This window comes from Psittacula echo (genome assembly GCF_963264785.1).
Source record: "Psittacula echo genome assembly, chromosome: 6".
NCBI lineage: Eukaryota > Metazoa > Chordata > Aves > Psittaciformes > Psittacidae > Psittacula > Psittacula echo.
Genome location: NC_137743.1, coordinates 10,348,667 through 10,365,734, shown reverse-complemented (window position 1 = coordinate 10,365,734; position 17,068 = coordinate 10,348,667).

Sequence of the window (17,068 nt, the reverse complement as noted above, 5' to 3'; positions counted from 1 at the left end):
TTAAGATGGTAAAAAAAGGAACAGTCAAAGGCAGGGTACATGTTAGACTCCCTTTGCTTTATAATAGTCAGTCTTTGATCTTTTCTTATTCAATACATCTGAATGCAGTTTGCATTCATCGTTACGGGACCATGTTTACGGTGGGTCCCTATGTAGGGCTGATGGCACAAACGGCGAGTGAGGTGTGATGACGTATTATGGGATGCTGCAGAGCAAATCCATGCAAGTCAGTGAAGCTCCCTCGCACTTCTTTGCAATAATTTGTCACTTCTGGAGTCACATGGGTAAGAGGCATGTAGCAGGTGAATATTTTATCCACTACTGCCTGGAAATGGCTTTTATTATATGCCTTAAACAGTCTTTGGTCGCAGTGGATCAGAACAGTGTACCGGCTCCTCAACATACCCATAGCCTGATGTGGGTGCTCGCTCTGGGCTCTGAACATAATGGAAAATAGAGGTGCATGTTGAGAAACACTTTAGCATCCTCAACTGCCATGTTTTATTTGTCACACATAAATAATGAAGGCATCTACAGGAGAGGGGGGGAAAAAGAGCTTATATACTGAGAACCGGTGAACTTGTGCACTCTTCATCCCTTCATCCCAACAACTGCCTTTGGCATGAATATCGGCTCAGTTGATACGAAGCTCTGTATTGATCTGTTGCTCAGGAAGGTCCGTTGGTAGTTCCTTGGACTTTTCCTGAAGGTATGGCTGTAACAGGTCGGTACTGTTGGGATCTGTTGCTTCTATCTCCATCTCACGTCAGACAAGTTCAACAGGGACAGACCCAGAGAGGGAGAGCTCCCGGCCCTCGGTCTGCACAGCTTTCTGTCTTTCAGAAACACACAGACGTGATTACCTCTTCATGTTGGAAAACCTGCTTGGGAAACTGTTGTGCGCAAGTAGAAGTAAAATGGTGTCTGCGGTCATAGGGGCATCTCAGGGTGGATTTGGAGATAGTCTGCTTTTCCCTGGGTGGTTATAATGTCGTAAACAAGCTCTACATAACCTACAAATGCTGCTAATTCTGTGGGGTTAGCTAGGTGTGAGGAGCTGTGTCATTCACAGTTGCTACCTCTCCACTGTGGTGTTTTGGGGAACTGCTCCAACTTTATCCTGCAAATGGGGGAGTGCAGCCTGGGTGCTCTTTCGGTGTGGTTAGCCTTGGCTTTATCACAAGAAGAGATACTAGGGTGCTGTGGTGGTATATCTGATGAAGGATGTGGACTCTGCAAGTCAATGTCAGGTTCCTCGCTAGGCTGGTGCCTTTTCATTAATGGGGCATTCAGGAGCATGTGAAGTGAAAGCATTAGCTGGATGTCTGTCCTGCCAGAAAACAGTATTAGAAAGGGGAAGTTTTATGCATTTTAAAGGGCCTTAAGCAGTTCTAAGCCATTGAAAACTGCACAGGAAAGGGGGCTGTCCCTGCTGTCTTGTGGCCAGAGAAGTCAATAATAATGCCAAGCTTGCCTTGACAGCTTTATGATGCATGCATCCCACTGGCTGCCATGTTGTCACTGCTGTCCTGGGCCAAATCCAAAGAAAACCTTCTCTTGCTGCTTCTTTGTTCAGTTGCTTTCCCCATTCAGACCCATGACCTTGTCCAGTCATCACTGTCCCCAGTGAACATGACCACTGTGTCTGTGGATTTAATGAACTTTCCAGTTCTATTCTGCACCAGCTAAGTAACTCATTTGTACCTACTCCCTTTATTGGTACTGCTTGCAGGAGCTGCAGCCAGGTATGCCTATTGAAGCAGCACAAAAATACCATATGAGTTTACCACGCAACTAGAAAAACTTACTTGTAAGTAAAGCAATGTTTAGCCTTCATAGTAGAAACAGGTTTATGACTTTTCTCTGTCTCATTTGATGCATTTGTCTTCCTATTCCCTGCTAACTTTGAGCCCCTTGACCAAACTCAGCCAAATTAAATAGAAGAGCAGAGCTCTCAAAAATTCCTGTAGGTTTCAGGAAAATGAGCAGCAAGGGAAGTCCCACTGGTGTCCCCACCAAGAGAAAGGTTGCAGCATGACATCCACCCAAATTGGACACTACCTGCGAGGGAGAAATTATAAATGCCTTACTCCCTAGGAAAAGCTGACATCCCATTTAGATACTAGAGAATCCAGCCCTGCGGAAACAAGGCCTCATTAGTGTCATTGCCTGAGGAACTACTTAATTAAAGGACAACAGAGTTGAGAGCATTGTTATGTAGGCCTTTATTCCTTACACCTGGTCATTTCCATTGATGTAAAATGTCATCTTTCTGATCTGGTAGCATTTTGCACCCACTTTAGACAAGTATTCCTGACCAGCCAAAGAGGTGCAGAGCAGGGAAGAATCTGACCTTTATTACTGAGGTAATTACAGCCTCACCTAACCATCAGGTGGAGGGTGTATACCTCTATTAGCCAGCTCCCACAAAGAGAACAAAGGCTGGCTGGAAAGTGGGAGCCACCCAGGGAGCATCCTTATGTCCAGCTATACCACTCTCAGGCGGCAGACGTGCTGGGAAGATCATGACCACAAGCTCCCACATCACCCAGTCTCCTGCTTATTTGTTTTAAATCCACCTTGACTTAGCAATACTGGTGAAGGCCATGAGATGGGGAGACTAGAACATGGAACAGTACCATAACTGAGGGAATCAGCTCTCAGTTAAAATGCTAAAGGAGGCAGGGGGTAGCTCTCAAAGCTTGTCTCAGCAACTAGCCTAATTCTGCTTTCAAAAGCCACTGTTGAGTGCTTTTGAAAATTTTATCCTAGATGCTTGGCTCAAAGACCTTAACCAAAGATTTTTTTTCCTCTCTACCTGTTATATGAAAGCTAAATATAAACTGACGTTATTGAACAAAACCCAAACAAAACCTCTGTTGCAGCTCTAGAAAAATCTTTACTCAGAAAATCAGATTATTGGAGATCAGCATCTAAAGTGTCCTTCAGCTTTGGATGCCTCTTGTTTTGTGTACACAGCTTGGCATGCAGGAAAAAAGTTATTTCTGACAGCAAATGTTTACTTTCTCTTCTTTTTATCTTCTTCTATTTGCTTTTTGTTCTCCTGCTCCTATAAAATCAGGACCTGAGTAACTCTGGATGGGTAGCTGAAGTTGCCTTTGAAAATGTGGATTAGCCTATTTTACCCATACAAGTATGTGCAGATGTGTCTGCTGTTCTTCTGAAGAGTGTCTTAATGACTTTTCCGCTGATTGCTGCGAGACCACAGGCAAGTCATAAAGCTAGCCTGTGCCTCAGTTTACCCACTGCAACTTCAATAATGCTGACCTACCTCACGAGGTGTTGTAATGTTTAATATGTTACGTGCTCTGTAATCCGTGGATTAAACGTATTATGTAAGTGAAAAGTACCCATTTGATGTGTATGTAAATGCTGCAGTATTATAGGCAGGAGGGTCATTTGGGTGTAAGTGTAATACAAGCGCTGGCAAAAGGCAAAAGGGATTCCATTGTATTGACTTATTTTTAAAGAGCTTTTTATTTACTGAAATGCTCTGGACACCCAGAAAGGGAGACATTCCTCACTAAGCAGCTCTGCTGTTTCATCTGTCTTGAAGTGCTTTGATAAATGGATTGAAACTTGTCGGCTTTTCCTGTAGTTCCTGAGACTCCCTCTGGAAACTCTGTTGAAATGTTATTATTGTAACTTCTTAGAGCACTACTTAATGAATTGTAACAGATATCCCTGTGAGTCCCACAGACACCCCGAGGACTCCTGTGTGTCCTCTCCTTCCTGCAGCAGAAGCAAACCAGTGCCACGCAGATGCACGGCAGCAGAGCTCATGTCCTCTTCCACCAAGAGCAGTTGGTCTCTCACCAGGGAAGATGCTTCTTACTTTCAGAATGCTTCAGCCCAAGCCCTGTGTCCTGGCTGGGTGATCACTGAGGCTTCAGTGACATCAAACGTAGCCACGTGTCCCTTGGGTTAGAGATTAATTTGTCTTGTAACAAGAAACTTTAGGAAGGACAACAAATTAGCATGGGTTTAAGTCTGTGTTGGTTGATTTCCTCTGTTTCTAGGATGAGATATTTTAGCTTGCATGCAGTGCCTGTGCTATCCCAAAGATATTCAAGGCTGGTTACTTGGGTGTCTATGGACAGTCTGAACTTGTACTGCCCCACAGAATCTCAGGCTCTTGCCCTTGGAACAGGTTTTTCTCAGGCAATAGTTCCATGATGTGACCAAAAGGGCAGATGAGATGGATGGAGCAGTAAGTGTAGCACCTCTTCTGAAGCACAGGAGTTACCCCACAAGGCCATTATAAGAGGGTAGTTAGGGAACCTGACAAGGATACGTATGTAGTGTGGACCTGCAGTGGAGCTAGAGGGTGGAAAGAAGTCGAAGAATCTTAAAATCATAGACTGGTTTGAGCTGGACCTTAAAGCTCATCCAGTTCCAACCCCCTGCCATGGGCAGGGGCACCTTCCACTAGATCAGGTTGCTCAAAGCCCTGTCCAACCTGGCCTTGAACGCTGCCAGGGATGGGATTGGGGTCCCTCTGGATGGCATCCCTTCCTCCAGTATGTCGATCACACCACACAGCTTGGTGCCATCAGCAAACTTGCTGGGGGTGCACTCAATCCCACTGTCCATGTTGCTGACAAAGATATTGAACAAAATTGGTCCCAACACTGACCCCTGAGGAACACCACTCATCACTGATCTTCATTTGAACATCATGCCATTGACCACAACTCTTTGAGTGTGACCATCCAGCCAGTTCCTTATCCACCAGCTGGTCCATCCGTCAAATCCATCTCTCTCCAGCTTAGAGACAACAATATCATGCTTGACAGTGACAAATGCTTTGCACAAGTCCAGGTAAGTGACATCAGTTGTGCTTCACTTATCCACCAACAGTGTAACCCCATCATAGAAGACCGCCAAATTTGTCAGGTAAGATTTGGCCACAGTGAAACCATCTTGGGGTCACTTTGGACTCCAATAATGTCCTGCCCTGTTGCATCCCACAGTGGAGCAATAGAGTGCCATGGTGACTTTGTGTTTCCTTTCTCCAATCTATTCAAAAGCATCTTGCTCCTCCTCTGCTCTCTCTGAAGCAGCTGGAGGTGTGACTGGTGGTACGCTTGGCTGGGTGGCTTGGTTGTGCTGGGTAGGCTCAAAGGTCCTACTCCTGACGCAGTGGTCACTTGAGAGATTCAAAGTTTTTTGGTGCCTGGTTATTTTGGGTTTTTTTTTTAATCTTCTCACTGCAATAGATAGTGCTGGCCATCTCCAGCGTGAAAAATAAGAGTGTGCCCTCCCCTTGCCTCCAAATATGAAGTTTGACTATTCTGAGTGAAGTGTTCAGATAGGAGGGGAATTTTGGAGGAGCTCCTGGTCAGTGTGGTGTTGGAGCAGCACTACAAAGCAGCTGTCCATAGTGAGGCCTCCACAGAAGTGCCTCCATTTACCATCAGCACATTGAGGCCATGTTTAATTTTTCCCAGCCTTTTATTTCACTTTTTATTAACATTTCGCATATTAAAATTTGTGTAGACAGCCAGAAGAGAGCAGCATCTACACAATACTCAACACAATGGAGAGGATTAGGAATCAGTGGCTCAGTTCCTTGGGACCTGAACTGGGGGGCTGTGGGGGTGCTAAAATGTTCTTCTGTTATGCTTCATTTCAAGATTACTTTTCTAATTTCTTTGTGTGTATCCTCACTAAAATACAATCTATGTCCAATACTGATTTGTGGTCTCAGTAGATGAGAGGTTCCAAAATGAAATAAAACCAGGGTTACCTTGGTCTTTTTGCTGAGCTGTTCACATTTACTTTTCAAGTTTCTTTCCTCTTTTCAACCTAAAAAACTGCACATACAGTACAGTGTTGGTACAGTGATGCCGAAATAGGAAATTATTTTCAAAATAACAAGTAGTGATTTGGGATTTTTCTGGTATTTCATCTGCCCTTGCATGAAATTCCTCCAATAGTTTTATGCACAGTAGGAATGCTCTGGAAATCAAACCTACTCAAGTTGCCTCTGTTTATTCCTCCCAAGGTGAAATTATCCATGTCCTCTTGTCCCACGTGAGATCCTGGAGGAAACTGTCTGCACACACACACACATTGACACATCTTCGGTGCATTCCACACGAGCCAGTGAAATTACACCAGAAATATGAATGTAGCCCACACAGCGTGTGCAGGCTGTGCTGTCCATACAGGGTACACGCACACGCACGTGCCCTAGCGAACACTTCCATTTACATTTCAGAATAAGCCATTCAAGACACTGCTGTGTGATTCACTTCGTGACTCTGCCCTGTATATACATGGTATAAACAAATGGGTATCATGTGAATTTTACCACTTTGCAAAAATATTTGACGTGCATTTAGTTGGTTTTACTATTGAGGGTTTTGAAATCTCAGTAATTGTCATCATTACTGTGTTCAATAGAAATTAGCAGGAAGCCCGGGTTTTGGCTTTGAAGCTACCTACTTCTAACAGAACATTTTCTTTAAGTTTTTCTTTTTAAGGTGCTTCTTCATGCCCCAGCTAAACTTTCCCCAGATTATGTGTTAGCTATGAGAGCTGTTCTATAGTTAGATTTTAATCAGCCTCAGTACACAGTAATGTTAAACACTGAAAGAGCTACTAATTAATCGCCTTTCTGTATGTAACAGAGAGATAAATATCCATCCCAGAGGAATTGTAATTTCATGGTTTCTAATGATGGTTAGATTACATTATCTGGATCACTTAGGCTGTGGGTGTCACAAAAAATGCTCAAAGTCATTTATATTCAGTTTTTTGGTTTTTTTTTTTTTAACTTTGTAAGCCTCAGAAAATAATGTGGTGTTAGCAAGTCTGTTTCATATTTTAGTTAAATATACCTTTGTTGCACTGACTGGATGGATTCAGATGACAGTGACAAACTCAGTTCTTTTCTGTTTAACATGCACCCTCTGCAATCGAATTAACAATCTACAAATCTTCATCGGGCTTCTGCAGAAGAGTCTGTTGAGTTCCTCGGTGTCGTTGAGCTTTGGGGAAAGGTTTTCTTTTCGGATGCCTGTTTGCAATGTGTGCTTTCTGCTAATTCTTTTATGCTCTGTAAAGTCTCAGTCGTCTGTCTTGAGCCAAAAATTAACTGGACTTTTGGGTTGTATCAGGCTGTGGCTCAAATAAAATAATACAATCCAACAGCAGTGTGAACCTTTCATTTTCCCCTCTATACTTCTAACTGATAGGAGTCCGTGTGTGACTTGTGCACCCGCTCATCTGCATCCATGACACACTTTAATTTGGTAGCCACAAGAATAACAAAAACCAAAAAATCCTACTCCATGTGTATATGTAGCAGCTAATTGTTGCATATTTTGAAGTTACACTCATTCATATTTAAAAGGCTGAGGCTTCTTTGAACTGCTGTGTTGGAGGGGGAAGTTAATTGTTTCTGAATGAGGATGATATGCCCTTTCCATACCAATTATGTGTACTGCTCCGAATTATCAATAATGCTCTTTCCCAATCTCCATCGTTTGCAGTTTAGCAGCAGGCGAGTGAGCTTGCACAGAGTTGCCCGGGCTCCAGGACTGCAGCCCCTTTCTGCATGCACCGGGAGGCAGAGATGGGAGCAAGCCCCAGAGGAGCAAGGTGAGATAAAGAAATGTGATCTATTTCCAAGAGAGAGTTTGTCATCAGTTACCAAAAAATGCTTCTGAAGTTTCGCTGGCAACCGTTTTACATGTCTGACTTCGTGACGAAGGAACTGTACTATCTTAATAGAGAACTCCAGAACTTCAGAAGGGTTTCTCCTTGTTTGAATGCACAGCACAATGAATTTGTACCCACAGAGCATTCACCACTTACATTTCAAAACCTACAGCACACTAAACGTGAAACTTTTGTTCAAATTTCAAGGATTTTGATAGCCCAAGTGAATAGACACTGCCTATTGATTTTTCCCTTACAATGACTCTTGGATAACCTATTTTCTCATTTATTTTTAACGACAGCTCATGAGATTTTACAGCAATTCTGCCCAACCTCCTAATATCAAAATCCCTCCTTGACCCTGAAAATTGTAATTCTGCTATAGATCACAGCTGCTGAATATTACCTTTTACTAAGCTGGTTAAATAAAATATGTCCAAATCACTAGATCCCACAGGCCATGACTGCAATTCTAATTATACGGGGTCTGTATTTCTGCTCTACTGTACAGAAAAGCGCAGCTCTCTCTGAGTCCACACCAAAGTGTGGGAATCCAGAATATTGGATTCTAGTTTTGAATTTAAAAAAAAAAAAAAAAAAGTTACACTGCTCTTCAATGATTTTCCTGTAAAACTTTTACAAGGGAACCAAACCCTTTTGATGTGTTCCATACAATAAAATGCTGTGTAAGTCTGGAGGACAGAAGCATGTGGCGAGAATTTTCTTGTGGCGGGGGGATGGGTGTGTTTGATGTGTACCCATTTCAAAATAAAAAAAAAAAAAAGGAAAAAGAAAGAAAAAAAAAAAAGTCTCTCACTACTCTTAGGCTGCATATTCTGCACAATGGCTTGGGAGACCAAGGTAAGGAAACTAATTCTGGCCATTAAATATAGCCTTTCCCCTCCCACTGCTTATTCAAAGAGTGATCACATGCTCCCTGCTGCAAGTTACACCATTATAGAATTTAGCTATGGAAGAAACCTATTAGATTAGCCGTTCCACCTACTGATGTGGGATTGTTCCCTGGAGAACCTTATTCATTAGTGGATCACAGCCTAACCTCGTGGGCACACTGTGCCAAGACCATCTTGGGTTTGTTCTGCTTTCCCCTCCCTCCTCCCTTCCCTCTGGTGCTAAGAGAGCAGCTGAGGGGGTAGTTTGGTGAGGAGCTTGAAGGAAAAGGTGGGATGCTTTAGTTCCAAGGTCAGACTGATCGTTTGGATACTTGAATGTATACTCATTTATGTGGATGGTTAATTTGTGTACTTATTTAATTAGTATCCAAGTACAGAGGACTAGATAGAGCTGGGGGGTGGTCTTATTCAGTGTGATTCAGTGTAAGATCTTCTGGAGCCCAGTGGTCCCCTATGGCAAATTATCTTCATGGCTTGCCCTGATTCTGCAGTGTCCTCAGATCTAGGCTTCATTTTGCTTTCTGCTTTTGCTCTTTTGTGAGCAGATGGAGCCAAACTTTTAATTGCTTGTCTGCCAGGGAACGCAGCTTGACATTTTGCTGCTTTTCCAGGACAGAAAGGTGGTTTTCTTGGTTACCCTATGGTCCGGTCCCATAAAACTCTTGAGTTTTCCAGGGCAGCTGTGGGTGCTTGGCATTGCCTCATAGCTGTGCTCGGTACTGGGGCACTTTCAGCTGTGTTCCCTACTCCAAGCTTTTCCTCTCAGAGCTTCACTTGCATCTTCTGTCTTGATAACAGAATCTCTTATCCAGAATCCCTGGGAGGACCTCAGCACCAGCCCATTCTCTGAGATCAGCCACTTGTGATTTAATAGGCTGATTTAAACCTGCTGTGGAAGTACCTGCAGTCTGTCACTTTAGCCAAGCTTATTTGTTTCTGTCATGTGGGAGCTTCCAGTTCTTCCTTGTTCTGTCCCCTGTGGGTATGCATCCTGCACCATGCTACAACTGCTCTTTCCTCTATGGGCCACCCACACATGGACTACCCCCTCCAGGCCTCTGCAAGGTCCCCAGGCGTGAAAACAGGGTCCGGAGAGGTCTATCTGCAAGCAGGCATCCACTGACCCCAACATGAGTCCTACAGAGCCCAAACCAGGTACAGGAAGCCATTACAACACAGGAGACGCTGCACCCTTAAGAGATGCATTCCTCCTTCATCTGAGGACCTGGTCCTCAGAGCTTCCCTTTGGTTCATAGAGACTGGGAAGAGTGTGAGAAAAGGAGGGGAGCAAAGGCGACTTCTTCCATCTGCAGTTTCAAAGTTGTGTTTTCTGCCTTCAGAAAATGATGGCTTCAATAAATGGCTGCTGAGTTACTTGACATGGAGCTAAAGTCTGTAGGGTGAATTTTCACAGCAACGCATGGGAAATTATATGCACAATTACTGTTGTTAACAGAGCCTGGGCATGTAACTCCCTGCACAGCAGGCTGGAAATCTTCCCCATGCATGTTTAATGGGGTTTGGGTTGCTACATTCCTGGGGCTGTGTCCCTCTTCTAATACCAAGTGTCCTGGATGAAACAAAGGAAGTACTGAATGTAAAAGGGATTTTATTTTGCTATTAAAATAATATTCTCTTGATCTGCAGTCTCCCTCTAATGCCAAGAACTTCTTGCCTCACTTGGTGATCCCTTAACATTTCTGTTCTGTGAAGGGAAAAAAAAAAAAAGAGAGAAAAAAATCACAGCTTTATTTATTTATTTATTCTTCTAAATGTGTTCCCCATAACCTGCTCATTGATGCTCATACAAATGAGTATATGCGTGTTCATACAGGTAGCACAGTTATTCTAATGATGGATGTTGTTGCAATAAGTGTAGGTCATAATACAGAAAATATTCATCTAAATCTTAATGTGTAACTGCTTCAGAGTAAATAATACATTTGCACATCTTCATACGAAAATGAATTGTATGTGCTGTTTCACTAATCGGGAGTGGATTTAAAACATTTCCTTGCTCAGAAGGTTATTAACGTGGTATTTCAACTTCATTACATTGTACACTAGGAAAGATCTGTAAATTTGGGATTGTGTTTTGCTTCCATGTGGCTTATTTAGCTTTATGTGCTGCAATTGTTTTCCTTTCCCCTGAAGAAGGTTATCCTCTCCCTCACCTAGATCAATTCAAATGGACCATAATTATCCCCAATAAAAATTAAATTACCTCTCTAATCTAATAGCTTCACAGCTAAAAGGAATTTATATTTACAGCTGTGCTGTCATATTGATTGAAATATTCTTCTACCCACATTATGCTCGACGCTCCTGCTTTCTGCAAGGTCTGAAGGCAGAAAGGAAGGTGCTGTAAACTGGAACTAGCAACACCAACGTAAAAACACACACACATCAAATATATATATTTTTTTAAAAAAAAATACATCAAATACATATACAAGTTTCTAAAAGGTTTCAATAATTCTAAAATTGCACATGATTGCTCTTCAGCTCCCCAAAACGCTTTCATCTACAAGCAGAAAGAAGTGTAGCTTTCTCAAGCTTTAAAAGCATTGTTGGGGCATGTCTAATAGATTTGTCTACCTCTGTACGTCTTGATATATGCAGTATGGTTGATTGTGTTCTCCTTAGCATAGATCTTGAAACTGTAAATGCACTTTTGAAGTAAACAGTCACTTGATAATTGCTTAATGAAGTATCACACACACTCCAAACTGCAGTTTTGAATACCAAAAAAAAAGTTCAAAACTACCGTGTGGTGTCTCTTTTTACTGGAAATGGGCTTCTACTTTTAAACTTCTGTTATATTTGGAGAGAAGTAATCCCACAGAAAATGATACCAGTACTAATAAGGAACATATTATCTTTCATGCGGGTATTTTTTTCATGTTTAAGGTTTCTTTGTTATTATCTCAGTAGCAAGACTCTCCACAGTCTTAGGCAGAAAATCAAAATATGCCTTAAAGCAATAATCTTTTAATAAGTATCAAATGTCTTTCAATGAGATAAAAGAATTCTGTGGCATGCTTATATGTACGCCACACACACGCGCTCTTACTTCGTCATTAATCTTATTTTATACCTGTACAACACTATTTCAGGGAATATATTTTTTTTTTTAACTAAGACTAAACCTTCCTCACAAATTCCAGGTAATTACATTTCTAAATGCTATAGAAGTTTTGTTTAAATTTGTCTCTCCACTTGTTGGGGCTCTTTATTGAGAGGACACTGGGAGATGGGAGCATCTCCTGTAGACTTAGATGTTTCCATCAGCCAAAACAGGGGTGTTGCTCCAAACTTCTTTAAGACACCAACTTAATTAAGAATTAAGTCTTTTTGCATGATTTTTTCAAGAATGCAAGATGGAGCATATTCATACAGCCAAATTTCTGGTGGATAAAGCTGAGATCCTTCAGAGGAGGTGTAAGGAGTCTACAGAACCCTGCTAATGGACACAGAGAGATGTTGGGCTTCACTATCCAGGCCCAGACTTGTCCCACGCAGGTTTAGGATCTTACCCAAGGGAATTAAGTAAGCAGGTTAGTGATCTTCCGTAGGCAGCAAGGATATATGGGCAAGATCCCTAAAATTGGACTGGAGAAATGACCTACCAGTCTTCTGCCAAGGAAGACAGGAATGAATGCAGCAGGCATAGTTACTCTTCAGGTGAAAGCAGAGGAAGTCTTGACTGCCACTGATGAAGGGAACAGGTTCAACCTTCTGTTTCACTAGTCAGGGAACAGAATATTGCACGCTCTGAACTCTCATCCAACCTTAGAGTTCAACTTGTTCATTGAGAGGAGAACAATATTTATGTGTCTGACATCAAAATATGATGCATACTTCTCAGCCTCGCTGCTTATCTGTGACTGTGACATGCAAAGTGCACTGCTCACTTGGCGCTGTTGGAGTGCACGTGCTTTGTGCTCAGACTCTCTCCTACTTGTGGTGAGAAGCTGGAGTATTTCCACCCTACAGAAAATAAGCATGAAGGAGAAGAGGTGCTGCACTGCAGAGTGCAGAGCTGCTGTGTTCCCCAGTGACTTAAATGGGCCTTGAGGGAGTGAAGTGGTAAAAAGTGGAGGTTTTTGTAAAATGGTGCCTCTTGCCCCTTGCCTTCAATGACAACAAGCCACAGGTTGTCTACATGCCACAGGTTAGCTTGTCAAAGTTGTTCTCTTTCCTAATGCTCCTTATGACAAACACTCCTAATTGCTTCTTCCTGTTATACTTTTCTGTGCCTCCTGGCTAAAACATCATCATAGCCTTTATGGTTTGTCCTTTCAAAGCTTGGCCTCAGTTGTGTCTACCTGTGTTTTCTGTTTCTTACTAGCTGGAGCATCCTTCCCTGTCTCCCTATCCCTCTGTGCCTGCAGAGCAACACGCGAGCACCTACCAGCTGCTTCAGGGACCAAGCTCTTCGCTCCTTTCCCGACCTGTCTGCTATAACTGGTGCATAAAGATGCACAACTTTCTTCTCTTTGAATAACCCACAGCATGCGTGCCACATTGAATCTGAAAATAGAAATGCTATCAGCACCTACATGGAGGGAAATGCAGTGAAAGGAATAAGAAAATGAAACCAAATGTAGCTTGTCTGTTATATGGAGAGGGGTCCAAATTTCATACTCCCGAGCCAGACCTCCCTTATCATACATGGTAGTGCTAATTTGAGTTGCGAACTCATGATTACTTTTTTAAGAACTCTACATATTAGTGTTGCAAGAAGCAGACTTTGAAAGCCTTTTAAGTATCTTTCTCATTAATTTACTTAATCCTCTGATCTTGCCTTCTTTTTAAGTTGTTGATTTTTAAAAGAAAAAAATGAGCTGGAAAGCTTTGTTACTAAAAGAAAGGGTTTTAAAACTGTATGTGATACACAGTAATTAAGAGAACATAAATATAGGTGTAAGGAGAGCGCAAACACATGGAGTCAGTGTGCTGGGAGACCTTCCTTCACCGGCTCTAAAGGGAAGCTGTGGACGGGGTCGGAGAGTGCAGGTTAGCAGACCTCTACCTCAGCCTTAGTAAAACTTGGCTTTCTACACATTTGTTGTCTTCCTTCAATATTTTTAAATGCTACAAGACACCAAAATACAAGGTTTTTGTAAGGGAGAAGGTGGAACCAAATTCCATATCCAATGGGAACATTTCCAGAAGTGTCCCAAGATTTCATATTCCTGCACTTCAGCTTGGGATGTATAAAGAGATTTCTTTCTCAGAAAGTAAGTTGCTTGGCCATCTCTAGAAATCAGGTTCCCTCCAAGGTGCTCAGCACCCCCAAAAAACCCCACCAGTGGCACCCAAACCTATTCGTTGCTTTGGAAGATTTTATTCAGCTAACCAGGACAGGGCAGGCCTGAATTTTGGATGAAAGAAAACTTAGATGAGTAGGGAAGTTATTCCCCAAGGACTATATCCTCAGTGATACTATGAGCCAGCAACCCCCATAGCTTTCAGCATCTCTCATGATCAGACTGGATGTCTTTTGCCTGAGGCTGAAAATCTCTTCCTCTCTAAAACCAAAGAGATGTTGGCTGTGAGTTATGATTAGTAATAGAGTCCATTTGTGGTGAGGTGGGGAGGAGGGGAGATGATGGATCCAGAATCCTAAGATTTTATGTGCTTGGCTTATTTACAGCTGCCCTGGTGTGGGTAGTTCACTGCTTGAAGACAAAAACTAAGAGAGAACATAGGGAACAGCAAAGGGAGAACAAACAAGCAAATTATAAACAAGCAGTCTGCATTCTTTATAAGTGGCATAATTGAAATATAGCAGGTTGAAGAATAAACTCAGGGAGTTACAGCATCTAAAACACCACCTGGAAGACAGATTAAGATTGCTAGGGTGAATTGCTGTCAGGAAAACAAACACAAATGAGCCTATTGGCAAAACAGAGTGGGAAGACATCCAAGTGCCTGCTCAGAGCATCAGTACCCAACTCCTCTTGCCCACGGAGTAAGAGGACAGCAGCACCGCGGTGCTGACAAGGGTATCAGACACTCATCCACAGTCAGCTCTCACTGGCGTGTCTGGGTGAACCGCTGAGCAAAAACGTTCCAAATTTGGAGGCCCAGACAAGGGGCAAGTTGTGTTTGGCCGGGCTCTAATTGCATCCCTGCATTACTATGCAATTAATTTCTGCCATGGCCTGCTCAAGAGGAGGGAGCGTGCCAGCTCCGTTCCTGGGCAGCCCCGGAGGCTGGAGGAGCTCATGGCTCTCGCTCCCGGGGGTAACCTGCTCAGATGCTCTGCAGCCCTGCTGCCAGCCCTGCTGGCAATACCGGTCTTCCCAGGATGATGTGCTTTCCTGCTGTGGAGCGGTTCTCTTAGCAGGCTTTAAAAGTTGGAGAAATCGCAGGGAAAATGTAGGGCAGGGAGAACACACAGATTTTCACTGATTTCATGTATCTTAAAGAGATGACTAGAGAAAAACGCAAGCACAGTTTTCCATGGCATTTTGTATGGCTGCTTTCAATGCATACTTCAAAAGGAGGCAGTGTCTTGTGGAAAATACGTAATTCTGTCAAGCTACAGAGGGGAAAAGAAGAATAATTTTTCTCTTGCTTTACAGATCACTATAGTTCTGATGTCAAGAATAGCATAGTAAAGTAGCACAAGTTCCCGAATGAAAGGAAAAGAAGTGTTTAACGCCCAAATTGGGATGTGCTCCTCATTTCTAATGTGTCCCTCACTAAATCGTTGTCTGTAGGGGAGAAATGGGAAGGAAGACAAATTTATAACTCCCAGTGTCTGGGATTTCCAGTGTTGGCCTCAGCTTTATCAATTGGTATCATGGAGGCCTGGGGTACTAAAATGGGTGCAGAAGAAGGAGGCAGAAAAAAATTCCCTGTGGGCCCCAGCACCAGCTAACAAGTCAGTCATAGAATCATAAAATCATAGAACCATAGAATAGTTAGGGTTGGAAAAGACCTTAAGATCATCCAGTTCCAACCCCCCTGCCATGGGCAGGGACACCTCACACTAAACCATGTCACCCAAGGCTCTGTCCAACCTGGCCTTGAACACCATCAGGGATGGAGCATTCACAGCTTCCTTGGGCAACCCGTTCCAGTGCCTCTAACCCTAAATGGGGCACAGCCCTGAGCAGCACAGTTGCCAGTGGAGCAAGAGCAGCAAAGAGCACTGCTGGCCAGTCTGCAGGGAGGGAACTCAGGCAGCACCATCAGGGATTTGTTTCTGATGTCGCAGGTGTGGGCTGGCTCCTGGATTCCTGCAGGAGATTCCTTTTATTTCTGGCCATGGTCCCAGTCTCCCGGGGAGCAGCTGCAGCACACAACAGTTTTTCCAAAGCATGTGAGTGGCAAACAGCCCTTGGCCAGGCTCTGCTGAAGCACATCTGTGTAAAAACTAAGGGAGAAGGCCTGGTTGGGATACCTGAGCTTCATCTGGAAACCCCACCAAGGGCAAGAGGAGCTCCAGGTCCTGTGTCCTGGAGCTCCTTCATCCTGGACACCCGGCAATTGGTGCTACTTTGTGCTGCAGGCAACTGGGCTATGAATCATAGAATCATTTAGGTGGAAAAGACCTTTAAGATCACAGAGCCCAACCATGGGGAACGTGTGTGGCCTGACTCCAGTTGTTCATTGCTTGCTCATTGCAGAGCTCACTTTGGGTTGATGGGCCAAGAGGAAGTACAGATGGAGGACAAGCAGATGAGGAGGGGGCATATCTGTTTCCAGGAAATATTTTGCATTTTGTGGGTTTTAATTGTGTTTTTTAATTTTTTAAGTTTTTTACAAATATAGACATTTGCATCAACATAATGCCATGATGAAAAGAAGAACTGTGTATATGTCACCTCATGTATGTGATTGGATGCACTAAAAAATCAGGTTCCCTGGTTACATAGAGGGATAACAGCTGGTATGTGATCTCCTCTTTTGAACCTACAAACACTTATAGGTCAGGGGCCTGAAAGAAAAGAACATTTTTTCCTGGTCAAGCTTTTTTGTCAAGGAGTAGAGGGAAAGATTTTCTTCATTCTAGTGGTTAAATTATTGCACACAAGAAGTCACCACAGTGAAGCATCTTCCTCGTCATTACAACAGCACCAAGGCATCAAGAGGATCCAGTTCAACCATTCAGAAGATGCTGGTGGCAGTGGGTTTTTATCAGGGATTTATGTCACCTGGAATGAGTAGACTGACTCCTGCTAGTTGAGCAGTCCAACAAGTTATCACCCACAACCTGCCTAAGAACTGAAGTGTCTTGCTACGGCTTGGCAAAGTTAACACGGGTTTGAAATAGTGAGGAAAAATGTGTCTGTCCTATTTCAACTTTTTTCTTTAGGGAGCCTTTTTTTAGCTGTTTTTCCTGCTGCATTTTCATCCAGTCCTATAAATGAGCCAGGCATAGGTTTAGGTTTGATCCATTCATCCATCTTATAATATCCAAGTCCCTTCTACGTATGATGAATAGCCAG